Below are 12,642 nucleotides of genomic sequence, written 5' to 3'. Positions count from 1 at the left end.
ACTCATGGATTAGGCTGGGCCATTAGGACGGTGCAGGTCAAAAATGGTCCAACGCTGGTCCCTGGGGCACTTTTGGGGGCCCCTGGGGCTCAGCGCAGCTGGGGCGCCCCTCAGGCTTCCCTCCTCTTCGTGCTCGGCCCTCAACCCAGGCTCCGCCGCTGGGAGCAAGGGCGCTTCCCACTCCTGTTGCCACAGGTGGGGGCTTCCCCCTCGGAGGGGCTCCCTGAGCTCCAGCCTCGGCCCCGGACAGACACACGGACAGGCTCGCAGAGGGCTGGTCTTAGTGCCTTTGTTCCACACGCCGAGCGACCCACGCGTTTTGGAGTCCTTGTCCGTGGGGTACACTGAGCTCCACCACTGACCTCCCCAAAGACGTAAACGTATAGTCAACGTAACATCGTCCTCCGAGCCGTGCCTCCGGATTGTGAGACAAAGAGGGTTTAGAGTAGGCTCCGAGGAGTGAATCTCTAACGTGAAACTCTGGCCACCAGAGCAGGCACCTCTCGGAAACTCACTGGCTCTCCTTCCTGGGCCGGAAGGGTTCTCTCGGGCTGCTGAGCGGCAGGAGGCCACCGATCCTGTAACAGGACCTTTCTTTGATACATGATCATTTTCAGCTTGGTCTTAACCCAGGTTCTTACCGGTATCTGTCACCTTCCACTGGGAATCCGGCTAACCTTCCTGGCATCTTACTCCGCAGAAGGGGGGTATGCATGGACAAGTTTCTGTGAGGCATTGGAACGCAGGATACCATGCAGGGCAGAGACTAGGATCCCGTAAGACCCTGGCTCCCCCTCTTCTTGGCTGCACGATCTCGTATAGGTGACCTCCCCTCTCTGAACTTACAGCTCATCATCCGTGAGCCAGGGTCACAGCCCCGTAAGCGGCGGGACGAGTCCGTTGGGTGACAAAGGGAAGGACTTAGGGCAGATCCTGACTCGTAAGGCGGATTAGGCATTCCCACTCGACCTCCTGGGCTGTGGTAGGATACGGGCCCCTCCGTGAAACCATCCTCCTACAGACTCACACAACCGTCACCACAAACATGACACAGAAGACACATCACCCCACGAGCCCATGCTCTCTACTCAGCGTCTCCCACCACCTCCAGCCGTAGCAAACCCTCACTCGTGTCCTGTTCTGTCATTTTCCCTTTTCCGGAACGTTAAATACCACACACACTGTGTAGACTTTTGAGCCTGATTTCCTCAGACTGCACAACACATTTGAGACTCGTGCACATCAGCCCATCGGTCGTCCGCTCCTTCCGTGGCTGAGCCGCGCTCCGCTGTGGTCGCTGCTGGTTTACTCCTCAAGCACCTGCCGAATGACACCGGGCTTGTCTCCAGGTTCAGGAATCACAGTAAAGCCCCTGGAAACATTTGCATACAAGGTTTGAGGTGACTGTAAGTGTTCCTTTCATTCGGGTAAAAGGCCAGAGGTGTGGCTGCCACGTTTTACTTCACAAGAAAGTGCCAACAGGGTCTCGAGCTCCCGAATCAGAGAGTTGCCCTGGGTCACCTGGGCACTGACAGTGGTAGTGATCTGCCCTTCCCCAGTGGTTCATACCGTCGAGCATATTTTCATGTGTTCATTTGCCATCTGAATACCTTTTTTGGTCCGGGGTCTTTTCAAAATATTTTGCCCATTTTCATGAGTTTGTTTTCTTACTATTGAGTTTGGAGAGGTATTTCCATATTCTGGATGCGAGTCCCTTGTCAGACGCATGACTGGGAAGATGGTCCCCTGGGATGGGGCTGGCTCCCCATTGCAAGCGGTGTGCTTCAGAGATCAGGGGTTCCTAATACTAGTCCAACTCAACAGATCACTTTCCATTTTCTGAATCAAATATAAGAAATCTTTGCCTACTTCGAAGTCGCAAACATTTTCTATGTTCTTTTCTAGAAACTTGGGAGCTGTAGGGCTTACATTTCGGGCTGTGATCCATTTTGAGTTCATATATACGGTGTAAGGTCGGGATTATTTTGTTTGGTTCGATTTCTCACATGACCGAGGTCCAGCTGCTCCAGCACTATTGTTGAAGAAACCCCCTCCCTCTGTTGAAATGCCTTGGCACAGAGGTTGACAATCCGTTGATCTTGTACCCGTGGGCCACTTTCTGGGGTCTGTTTGGTTCCACTGACCAGGGATCTGCTTTTCTTTAGACATCACATTGTCTCGGTCACTAGATGTTGATACCGAAATCTGGTATCAGGTACTGTGAATCCTTCCACTTTGTTCTGATTTTCAAAATCAAGTAGGTTCCTCTGGTTTCTTTGTCTTCTCATATAAGTTTTAAAGACAGTTCATTTCTGCAGAAAATTTTCTTGGGACTTTGGCTGGGATTGCCGCAGACGTTTAGATCAGTTTGATGGCACTGACTTTCTGACCGTATTCAGCCTTCCGCTCTATGAATAACGCCATTCAGGGTGCCTGGGTGGCTCAGTCGGTTAAGCATCTGACCTCAGCTCAGGTCATGATCTCACGGTCCTGGCACAGAGCCCTGCGGTCCCCCACTAGGTGGGGAGTCGGCTTGCCCCCTCCTCCTGCCCCTCCTACTGCTAGTTCTCTCTCTCTCAAATAGACATGAATGATGCATTTACTTAGGTCCCCCTCAGTTTCTCTCACCGTGTTTTGTAGTGCACACCATAAAGAACTTGCATATATTTTATTAGATTTATACATAAATATTTCATATTTTTGATGTTATCATAAATGACACTACTCTTTAAATTTTGACTTCCAGTTATTTATTTCTCGTGTATAGAAATGTGGGGTTTTTTTGGTGAAAGACTGCACCCTGACACTTTGCTCCCCTCACTCTTCAGTTCTGGAAGCTTCCCTGTAGATCCTCGGGGACTTACTACATAAGGAATCATATCATCTGTGAATAGATATTTCTTTCCTTTCCAATAGGTACACCTTTTATTCATTTTTCTTGTCTTACTTCACTAGCTGCAGTAAAATGTTGAAGGAGAAGTGCCAACGATAAGAATGGACATTCTTGCAAACTTAGGTGGTTCTATTGTGGGCATAGAGAAATTTTTTTGGTAAAAAGTTAGATAGTAAATATTTTAGTCTTTAATTTCCAGTTGCAAATACTTACCTCCGCCACTGTAGCCCAAAAGTAGCCAAAGACAATACATAAAAGAATGGGAGTGGCTCTATCCCAATAAAACTGGATTTCCTGAAGCCAGTGCTGATCCCTGTTTGGACTAAAAGCCATAGCTTGCCGACCCCTGATCTACTGAAATGGTCCATCGGTTCTCTCTCTTCTGTTCCTGTGGTGAATTACATGTCTTGACTCTCGAGTGCTGAACTAGACCTGTATTTTCAAGATAAACCCATGAGACATTTTCCTTTTTATGTATTTTGGATGCAATTTGCAAAAATTTAATTAAGAATTTTGGAGTCTCTGTTCATGAGTGATGTTGGGGTGCGATTTTTTCTTCTCTAATGCTTTGGTTTCAAGAGTTTTGGTTTCAAGATAATAACGGCCTCACAGAAGGAGTTGGGAAGTGTTCCCTTTCCTTCAATTCTCTGGATATGTCTATATGAAATGGACATTACCTCTACATAAGATGTTGTTAGAATTTACCAATGAAGACATGAGGGCCTGTATTTTCTCTGTGGAAAGATTTTTTTAAGTACACATTTTATTTCTCCTACAGATAAAGGGCTGTTAGTGAGCTCTGGTAGTTGGCATCTTTAGAGGACTTTGCTCATTTCATCTGAATAACAGCACGACAGTCTCTTATTACCCTTTTTAATGTTTGCAGGAACTATAAGGATGTCAGTTCTCTTTCTTTATGTTAGTAATTTGTGCTCTTCTTTGTCCCTCGTAGTCTAATTAGTAGCTTATCAGTTTTATTGATCTGCTCAGAGAACCAGGCTTTTGGTTTCATTTTTCTGTATTGTTTTTCTATTTTATATGATTGTCATGTCCTCTCTTAAGTTTATTATTTTTCTCTCTATTCATTTTGAATTTTTTTCTCTCTTTTTTTAAATGACTGGTTAATGTAAATACTTAGGTCATAGATTTGAGGCTTTTCTTCGTTTTTTATTATGAACATTTGGTTTCTCTTAGCTCTACTTTAATCTCATCTTACAAATTTCAATATGCTATGCTTTTATTTTCAGTCCATTCAAAATGCTTTATAACTCTCTTTTGAAATTTGTTCTTTGACCCACAGACCATTGAGAAATGTGCTGTTTCATTTTCAAATATTTGGAGTCTTTTCCAATACCTCTCTATTATTGATTTATGATTCAATCCCATTTTGGTCAGAAAACACATGCCTTGGATATTTTTAATGCATTTTTTAAAACTTTCAGTATGGCCCAGAATATATTGTACTTTAGCAAGTACTCCCTGTGCACTTGAAAAGAATGTGTATACGTTGTTGACTTGTGGAGTGTTTTGTAAATGTCAATTAGATCAAGTTGGTGAACCACCATGTTCAAGCATTCTACATCTTTATTGAACTTCTGTCTCCTTGTTTACTCAACTATTAAGAAAGCAGAATTGAGCTCTCTTTGCCACATCTACTGTAAGGATAAAAACCATTCTCATCAATCAGACTGTCAACATTCCAGAAAATGTCGACATCACCCTGAAGGGACATACGTTATAGTGAAGGGCTGCAGAGGAACCCTGCGAAGGGACTTCAATCACATCAACTTAGAACTCAGTCTTCTTGGAAAAAAAGAAGAGGCTCCAAGTGGACAAATGGTGGGGAATAGAAAAGAACTGGCTACGGTTCGCACCATCTGTAGTCACGTACAAAACATGATCAAGGGCGTCACACTGGGCTTCCAACACAAGGTGAGGTCTGTGTATGCTCACTTCCCCATCAGCGTTGTTACTCAGGAGAATGGTTCTCTTGCTGAAATTCGAAATTTCTTGGGTGAAAAATACATCCGCAGGGTTCAGATGAGGCTAGGTGTTGCTTGTTCTGTATCTCAAGCCCAAAAAGATGAGTTAATTCTTGAAGGAAATGACATTGAACTTGTATAGAACTCAGCTGCTTTGATTCAGCAAGCCACAACTGTTAAAAACAAGGATATCAGAAAATTTTTGGAAGGTATCTATGTTTCTGAAAAAGGAACAGTTCAGCAGGCTGATGAATAAGATCTGAGTTGTCCATCTGCAGAAACAGTGAGAAGCCGGATGATTTTTGAGACTTATTTGTGATATTTTAAAGAGGCAGTAAAAGCTATACTGATAAAAGAAAGAAAGAAAGAAAGAAAGAAAGAAAGAAAGAAAGAAAGAAAGAAAGAAAGAAAGAAAGGAAAGAAAGAAGGAAGAAAGAAAAGAAAAGAAAAAGAAAAGGAAAAAAAGAAAGCAGAATTGAAAACTCAGAATTTAAATTGTAATTGTGGATTTGTTCACCCTATCTTTTGGTTTTACCAATGTTCATTTCATGTACTTTGAATCTCTTTCATTGCATTTCATCTGCGTGCATAAAAATATGGAATTGTTCTATCTTCTTGGTGAATTACTGCTTTAACGTTAAGAAATGATTTTTGTCTAAAATTTAAGTAGCCCCTCTTGCTTTCTTTTGATTAGTATTCACCTGGGTGATCTTTTCCATCATTTTATTTTTAACCTACTTGTGCTTTATATTTAAAGGGGAATTTTGTAGGCCATGTATAGTTAGCTGTTGCTTTTTTATGTAATCTGAAAATGTATGGTTCTTGACCATATGGGGTATGGTGTTAGGAGGAACTTTAATATCCTTGCCTTCTAAATCTACCTTGTATGTCATCTCTACGTCAGTTTTGATTGAGTGATTCTTCTCGTTATAGGCCATTTTCTTATAGACCACACTTTATTGCTTGTTTTCATGCCTGCTCGTTGTTGTTTGGATGCTATAAATTTCATATGCTATACTATAAATTTCATTTTGTTGAGTGTTGCATATTATATTTTTAAAATACTGGCAAGCTTTGCTCTTGAACCCAGTTAAATGACTTTGAAAGGGTTGATCCTTTTGAGGTTCGCATTTAAGCTTTGTTAGGTAAGACCAGGCAGCACTCACTCCCAGGCTAACATTCCCTGATACTGAAGCCATAAAACTCAAGAGTTCCCTCCCCTGTGCCTTGTGTATAACAAGGCTTTTTATGTGTTCCAGTAGGGAAGCCGTCTGCTTCTGGCCTGTGTGAGCTCTGGAAATTATTCTTTCGCCCTTTTGGGGGGTTCTTTTCTCATGCCCAGCCTCCCATCACTTCTCACTGACCCATACTCAGCTGGAGACTCAGGGCAACCTTCTGCAGTCTCCCAGTTCTCTGACCTCACTTGCTCTTTTGGCCTCTCCCAGTTTCATCTCCTGGCGAGGCAACAGGGCTCTGCCCATGTCCTCACTCATCATGCCAACAAAACTCTCCAGGCAGGAGCAGGAGCGATCGGGAGGAGCCCCGTGTCGATTTCCCTTCTCAGGGGTCACTGTCCCTTGCTGCCTGTTGTCTGATCTATGGGCAATCACTGTTTCATGTATTTTCTGGTTTTCAAATTAAACTGGGAGGATGAATCTGGTCCTTGCTACTCCGTCTTTTCCGGGCACGAAAGTTCAAGTAGTGGACTTTCACCCATGGCTTCCACGGGGAACGCTGTAGCTGTGAAAGCCCGGGATTTCAACTCTCTCAGAAGCTTCAGGACAGCCTGGAAGGATTCTTTCCCAGCAGGGCCTCACACCATCTCAGTGACCTTACACAAAGCTCCTATGCCTCACTGGGGTTTCAACTGCAACTGGGAAGTGAACATTTCCCACAAGCCTCAGCGGATGCATGGATGTTCAAACGGAATCACACCCCCATAGGGACGGTATAGATGTTACCATTGCATGTGAAATCCTAAAGGCTATAGATTATACTCCACAAATAAGCACAATTAAGATGCAAAATTTTTTTGTTTATTGATGAATTACATGTTTCCATAAGTCAGTCAGCCCAAATTGTATGCCAAATTTTCCTAAGCAATTTCCTCTAAAAAAAAAAGGTAAACGTGGCCTGAAACATTCAGGGAGAGTATGATGTTGGCAACAATCTTCGTGGTATGGATTTCCACTGGGATACACAGAAACAGGGCAACTGTGACCTCCAGGAGAAAGCTGGAAGTGCTGGGTCCACTGCTGGAAATGGCCTTCCTTTCTGCAGACGTGCTTCTTCACATTTTAAAATTCTACCATGAGCTTATAATACTTATTACAAATATGAATTTGTTGCCTTAAAATACTTGAGAGTGCTATCTTAAAAGCCTAAAGCAGCTTGAAGCCTCTGCAGAGTTTCCCTCTGTTGTTGCTGGAATAACCAACCACCTGTGTGATTTCCAGAGGGTCTGAAAAGACTTCATGACCCAAAGCACCACTCCTGACATCTAGAGCGTGCCTGAACTTTGGGTTACCAGCTAAGTGTCCCATGTCATTCGGTGCCGTAATCATTAATTTCCTATTGGCATTAGCCTTGACAAAAGACTCACTCACTCACTCGGTGAATGCCTTCTGAGCCCCTGCTGGGTGCTTCCCGGTAAGTGAGGGGTGGCTCTTCTCTGAACACCCGCAGAGCAATGGGAGATGCGGAACAGCCAGAAACAACTCAGGACTCACGTGTGGGACCAATATAAACATGCTAAAGTTAAGGTTTTTCTTAAGCATCCTGGCTGTGTTAAATGGAGTTTTGGGAGAAGTCCAGGGGGGCAGATCTCCTGATACACCTTGAAAGTAGGGAAGGTCGGGAAGGAGAAGGGTGAGAGCACCCTGCGGGCCACAGCTGTGGTTACATCCCAAGAAAAGGAACCTTACACTCTGGGTGCTGCTTTGCATGCGCCCTCTCCCACCCTGCTCCATGAGGCCAGCGTCCACCCCGGACCCGTCCCATGGACCTCAAATCTGCCCCTCTCCCCAGCACTGAGACCCCACACAATGTTGTGAGACCCCACACAATATTCATGGGTAAAAAGGCCTGGACAGGGCAAGGGTAGGGGTTCATCCTTTTGAGGAGTGAAAGGTCTTCGAAAATATGTACCCAGATGCAAGGACATCATCCAAGGGACCAGAGGGAACCATGCAAGCTCATCCTCAGTGGAGAGGAGGAAACAGAGAAAGTTGACAACACATGTCTCCACCAGTGCCCATGAGCCACACACACTAGCTTCTGGGCTCCCTGAAAACCTCTGAAGTTGAAAAGGAAAGTTTGGAATCATGCCTTCATGACTAACCAAATTTTGATCATTGTACTTCTTTTCTCCCCCAGGAAAGAAGAATTTACAAAACGAGCAATATAAAAAACTGTCAATTCTGGACAAAATCCTTCAAAACTTTGGGAAAACTTCAGGTAAACTGGAATAATAGATAAGTGGCTCCTTGCACTGGGACATCCCCTGCTGTGAAGAGAAGTAAACCGTCTGCTCCAGGGAACTCTCTGGAGGGGCAGGTGACTTGGTCCCTGGGCAGACCGGCAGGGAGCTCCCGATGGGTTTTCTGTGTTGTCACTGCAGGGCTCCTGGCCCCCCGAGTCCAAATCCGAGGAGTCAAGGGCCACATCCTGGGCGTGCGGGGCTGCCGACCTATTCCCCACGGCCAGGCCTGGGAAGGTCCTCAAATCTCACTGCAGGCGGCGTCCGTCTGGGTATCCCCGACCCCTTCCCTTTCAGACAACTTTCTAGCTGCTGGGGTTGGTCCACAAATTTCCCCTGGTGGCTTCTGCCCAGGCCCCATGCTTCTCCCTGGAACTTTCCAGAACACCTCTGCGCCTCTTCTCCAGGCCAGTCCCCTCCTCTCTTCCCAGCCTCTCGCAGGTAGACTCTGTAGTCACGCAGATGGTTCGAATCAACTCCTCCAGCCTTCTAACCACCGCACACCCATGATGTACCCCAAGACTGGCTGGTAGGGACGTACCACACCCTAATTTCGAGCTAGTGTGGTTCGTAAATGTGGCTGCTAAGCCACACGCATCGGCTCCTCGTAGATCCAAGCACAGGACCAAACGTTTAAGCCTGGCCAGCTTCGTGCACCTTCCCCTAGTGTTTGCTGAGCACCCGCCCCGGGCCGGGCACTGCTGGGGGGCTCCGGACTGCACAACGCAGACACGCGCAGCCCCGCCCTCGCGGAGCCCACATCAGGGACGGTTAGATGGCCTCTCCGCTCCAGCCCGGGACACTGCTGGGTCTCCCCCCTTCGTCGGCTCCTCCTCCAAGCCCTCGATCATGGTCGCTGTGGCCAGCCTGCCCTCTCGCCCTCCGTGTAGATGCCGGCCAGGACGGGGTCCCAGACGCATCCCTAGAGACCTCCTGGTTGTGTGAGTGGTCACTAAGCACCGCAGGAGCCACCCTGACGCTGCGGGGCCAGAGCCAGCCCTGGGGCCTCGAGACCCCAGGCCCCCAGTCTGCACCTCCCCGCAGCAGGCCCCCCAGTGCAATCAGAGGCAGAAAGGGAGGTTAGCGGTTGCTCCACTCACGGCAGAGTCACCCACTGGGCCTGACGCCCAGCCAGTTTCTGCCGCTGGGACAGATTTCGTGAGAGACTTTGCCGAACTCGCAGTTCCTGGGGACTGGAGAGTTCTGCCGCGAGAACACGAAGTCTCCGAGGCCTCAGATGGCTCAGGCAGGGCCCTTCCACATGACGAAGCCCCTGCAGGCCGAACCCCATGCCTGGACGTCCGGGGGATGGGCAGCGGACGCTCCTCGAGGGCCGGGGCTCCTCCTAGCAGTGCGTGGACAGGAGGGACCAAGGTCCTTGGCCTCTGGGACCTGATGTCACAGGCGTGGGTCCACAGCGGGCTGCCCCCGAGGGGAGGAGGGCCCGGCCCCGCCCTGCCCAGCAGCAGAGCTCAGAGGAGCCCCCGCTGGCTTTGGGGGCAGAAGGCAGTGGCAGTGAGGCATTAAAGGGGGCAGTCTGGCCCCCCACCTTGTCCTCTCTCTGCGCTGCTCCCCCGTCGGGGTCACGGCCTCATGCTCCCCAAGATCCTGCCGATTCTCTCCCCCACCTGGCTCACTGCCAGCCTCACCCGAACCCACACCTTCCTGCTCCCTCTGGCCGCATCAGCCCTGACCTCTCCAGCTCCGTCTTGTCCCCTACCATCTTCTGTGTGTCTGTAGGGTGCTGGCCGTCCCGCAAGCTCATCCTCCCCACCCGGAACCCCCTCTACTCGCGGCTCCATCCAGCCCCCACAGCACCTACGACTGCGGTCCACAGGCCAGGGGCGCTGGAGGCCAGCTTCATGCTTCTCCAGTCCCTGCAGAGGCGGGAATCCCCAGGAGGGTCCGAAAGGCAGGCCCGTGGGGATGAGCAGGGCTCCTAGAGTTTCAAAAGGAAACCTCTTCTCTCCGAACAGGGAACTCTCTGCAGTGAGCGGACGAGGAGGGCGAGGCTCTGAAGGGCTGCAGAGGGCGGTCAGCGCGGCCGTCTGCCCCGAGGGGCCCCTCCGCAGCGTATCCAGACTCCGTGAGACCCCACAGCCCCCAGGAATAAAGAGCATATATGTGCACATGTTGTTAACCACGTCGTGCATGGAACCGTGTTTTATTCACGCAACTCCAAGTAGGGCTCCGCTATTTGTTAAGTTAGAGGGGACGTGGGTTGTTTCTTTTCCTTCTTTTTTTTTTTAAGGAAACAAAAATTCTTGAGCCTGAGAAAGAAGAGCTTCTGGAGGTTCCTCTTTTTGAACAGGACTGGGTTTCAGGACACTTCTGAGAATTCTGTCCACCATGAGCCCGAGTCAGCCCCCACACCTCCCTCCCGTGGCAGCACCTTGCAGACCGCACACGCATGTGCACGAGAGACACACACAAGGCCCATGCGCCACAACGCATACCAGACACGGAAACACGGGCCGGGTCTCTGGGGTGTGGAAGGTGACCCACAGCAGTTCTGGGGGGACCAGAGCTGCTCTTGCAGCAAGCGCCCTTATGCAAGCCCCTCTGACTGCGGGCGGTTATACCTCTGCTGGACTCCTGAGGTGAGGCTGGGAAGAGCCATTCGGGGCAAATGTGGCCGTCTCCTTTCCCCAGAAAGGCAGGTCCGTGGAGGCCACCAGGCATGTCGAGATCAGGCCCGGGGGGAGCTGCTCTCCCGAACTACAGCTTTAGCGATGGGTTGGTATTTGCTCTAGAACACAGATGGAAAGTGACTTAAATGGAGCCGTCTCGTGTGGGACTGCTGCACGCGCTTCTCGAGAGAAACCAAAGTCCTCCCTCCTCTTTGATGTCCTCAAGTCAGCGGCAGCCTGGAGGCCCGGGAGAGGCTGGCCACAGGGTTGAGGCTTTCATAATCCTGGGATCCACTGAGGAAACGGAGGCAGAGAGCGGACACTCAGCTGCCTCGCAGCCCGGCCAGCGGCAGAGCAGGGCGGCAGAGCAGGGCACACGCACCCGGATTCTGGAGTGTCTCCCTCTGCACCAACCACTTTTCTGCCCCCAAAAGTAAACAGATATCTCAGTGGGGTTTTTTGGTTCGTTTTGTTCATATAGTTTTAATTTTTCTGTTTTGTGCTTGAATCTCATGAAATATTCTTAGATTTCTTTGTGATTTATACGCCATTTCCACGCTGAAATGCCAGCGCACAGCCTCAGCACAGTGCGTGGGAGGGAAGCATCCCCTCCACGTGTCTCCACTCAGGTGTTGGGGGCTTCCATCGCACATGGTCACATGGACCCTGGTGGAGCCTGTCCCCAGAGGGATCTCCCTGCCCGGTGTGCTGAAGGCATCCTTGGTCCCAAGCAGGACTTCACAGTGTTTGTCCCCAGGGGAGCTTTGACAAAACAAAACGTAAAAACATCATTGACCAGCCACACCCCCCACTCCTCTCCCTCATTCTCATGGGATCCCTGATTACAGTGATTTTCAAAAGCTGAAATTTTAGTGATTTAACAGTTAGAGCCCATCAGGACAGAACGTTTCCTCTCAATGACAGCATCAAAGCCCCCCCAAGTCAGACACTGGCTTCCAATGTCCCTGAGAGCCATATAGTGTCCAAGCCTTGTATCTGAATGCCACAGGGGAGGACAGTGAACTTTCAGGAGCTTAAAATACAGCTGAGAACTAAATATGTGAACAAAACATAAATACCAGTATTACCAGCAAAAATCAAACGAGGAGTTGGTGAAAGGAATGTCCCTGAGCTGGAGGCGAGCCTCCCTCAGAGTCCAGAGTCAAATCGGGCAAGTGCTTCACGGACAAGATGGCGCCTCTGGAGGTAAGAAGCCCGGGGGGGTGGGCACGGCCACTCTGGGCACGGTGACCCCCTGGTACATGTTATGGGTTGGAAAAGCTTTTAAAATACTGCTTTATCCTGTGCTTTCAATTTTGGAAACTTATTGAGGCGTGCTTTATGGCCAAGCATGGCCATTTTTGGTGACTCTTCCATTTCAGCCTTGGGAGAAGTGTGTGTCCTGCAGATGTCTGGTGCAGTTTCCTACGAAGTCATTGTATGGTTTGAATTTTCTCCTTACTGATTAATCTGCATTGATCGGGTCTGTCAGTGTCGGGGGGGGGGGGTGTGCATTGAAGTCCCCTACTCTGACTGTTAAGGACTTAGTCTTTTGTAGCTCTGTCAGTTTTGCTTTATAGATTTCAAAGACTAAATTACTATATCTTTCTGTTGAAATGAAGCCCCCATTGGGTGACATGTCTCTATCTGTGCATTTCT

The 12,642-nt window shown here is 48.8% G+C and overlaps 1 pseudogene; it reads left to right on the top strand.

Annotated features, from left to right (window-relative positions):
- Positions 1 to 713: 713 nt before the first annotated feature.
- Positions 714 to 5,240, top strand: LOC131814099 (large ribosomal subunit protein uL6-like; annotated as a pseudogene).
- The last annotated feature ends 7,402 nt before the right edge of the window (positions 5,241 to 12,642 follow it).

This window comes from Mustela lutreola, chromosome 13, assembly GCF_030435805.1.
Source record: "Mustela lutreola isolate mMusLut2 chromosome 13, mMusLut2.pri, whole genome shotgun sequence".
Lineage (NCBI taxonomy): Eukaryota > Metazoa > Chordata > Mammalia > Carnivora > Mustelidae > Mustela > Mustela lutreola.
This window is presented reverse-complemented; position numbering and strand designations above follow the sequence as displayed.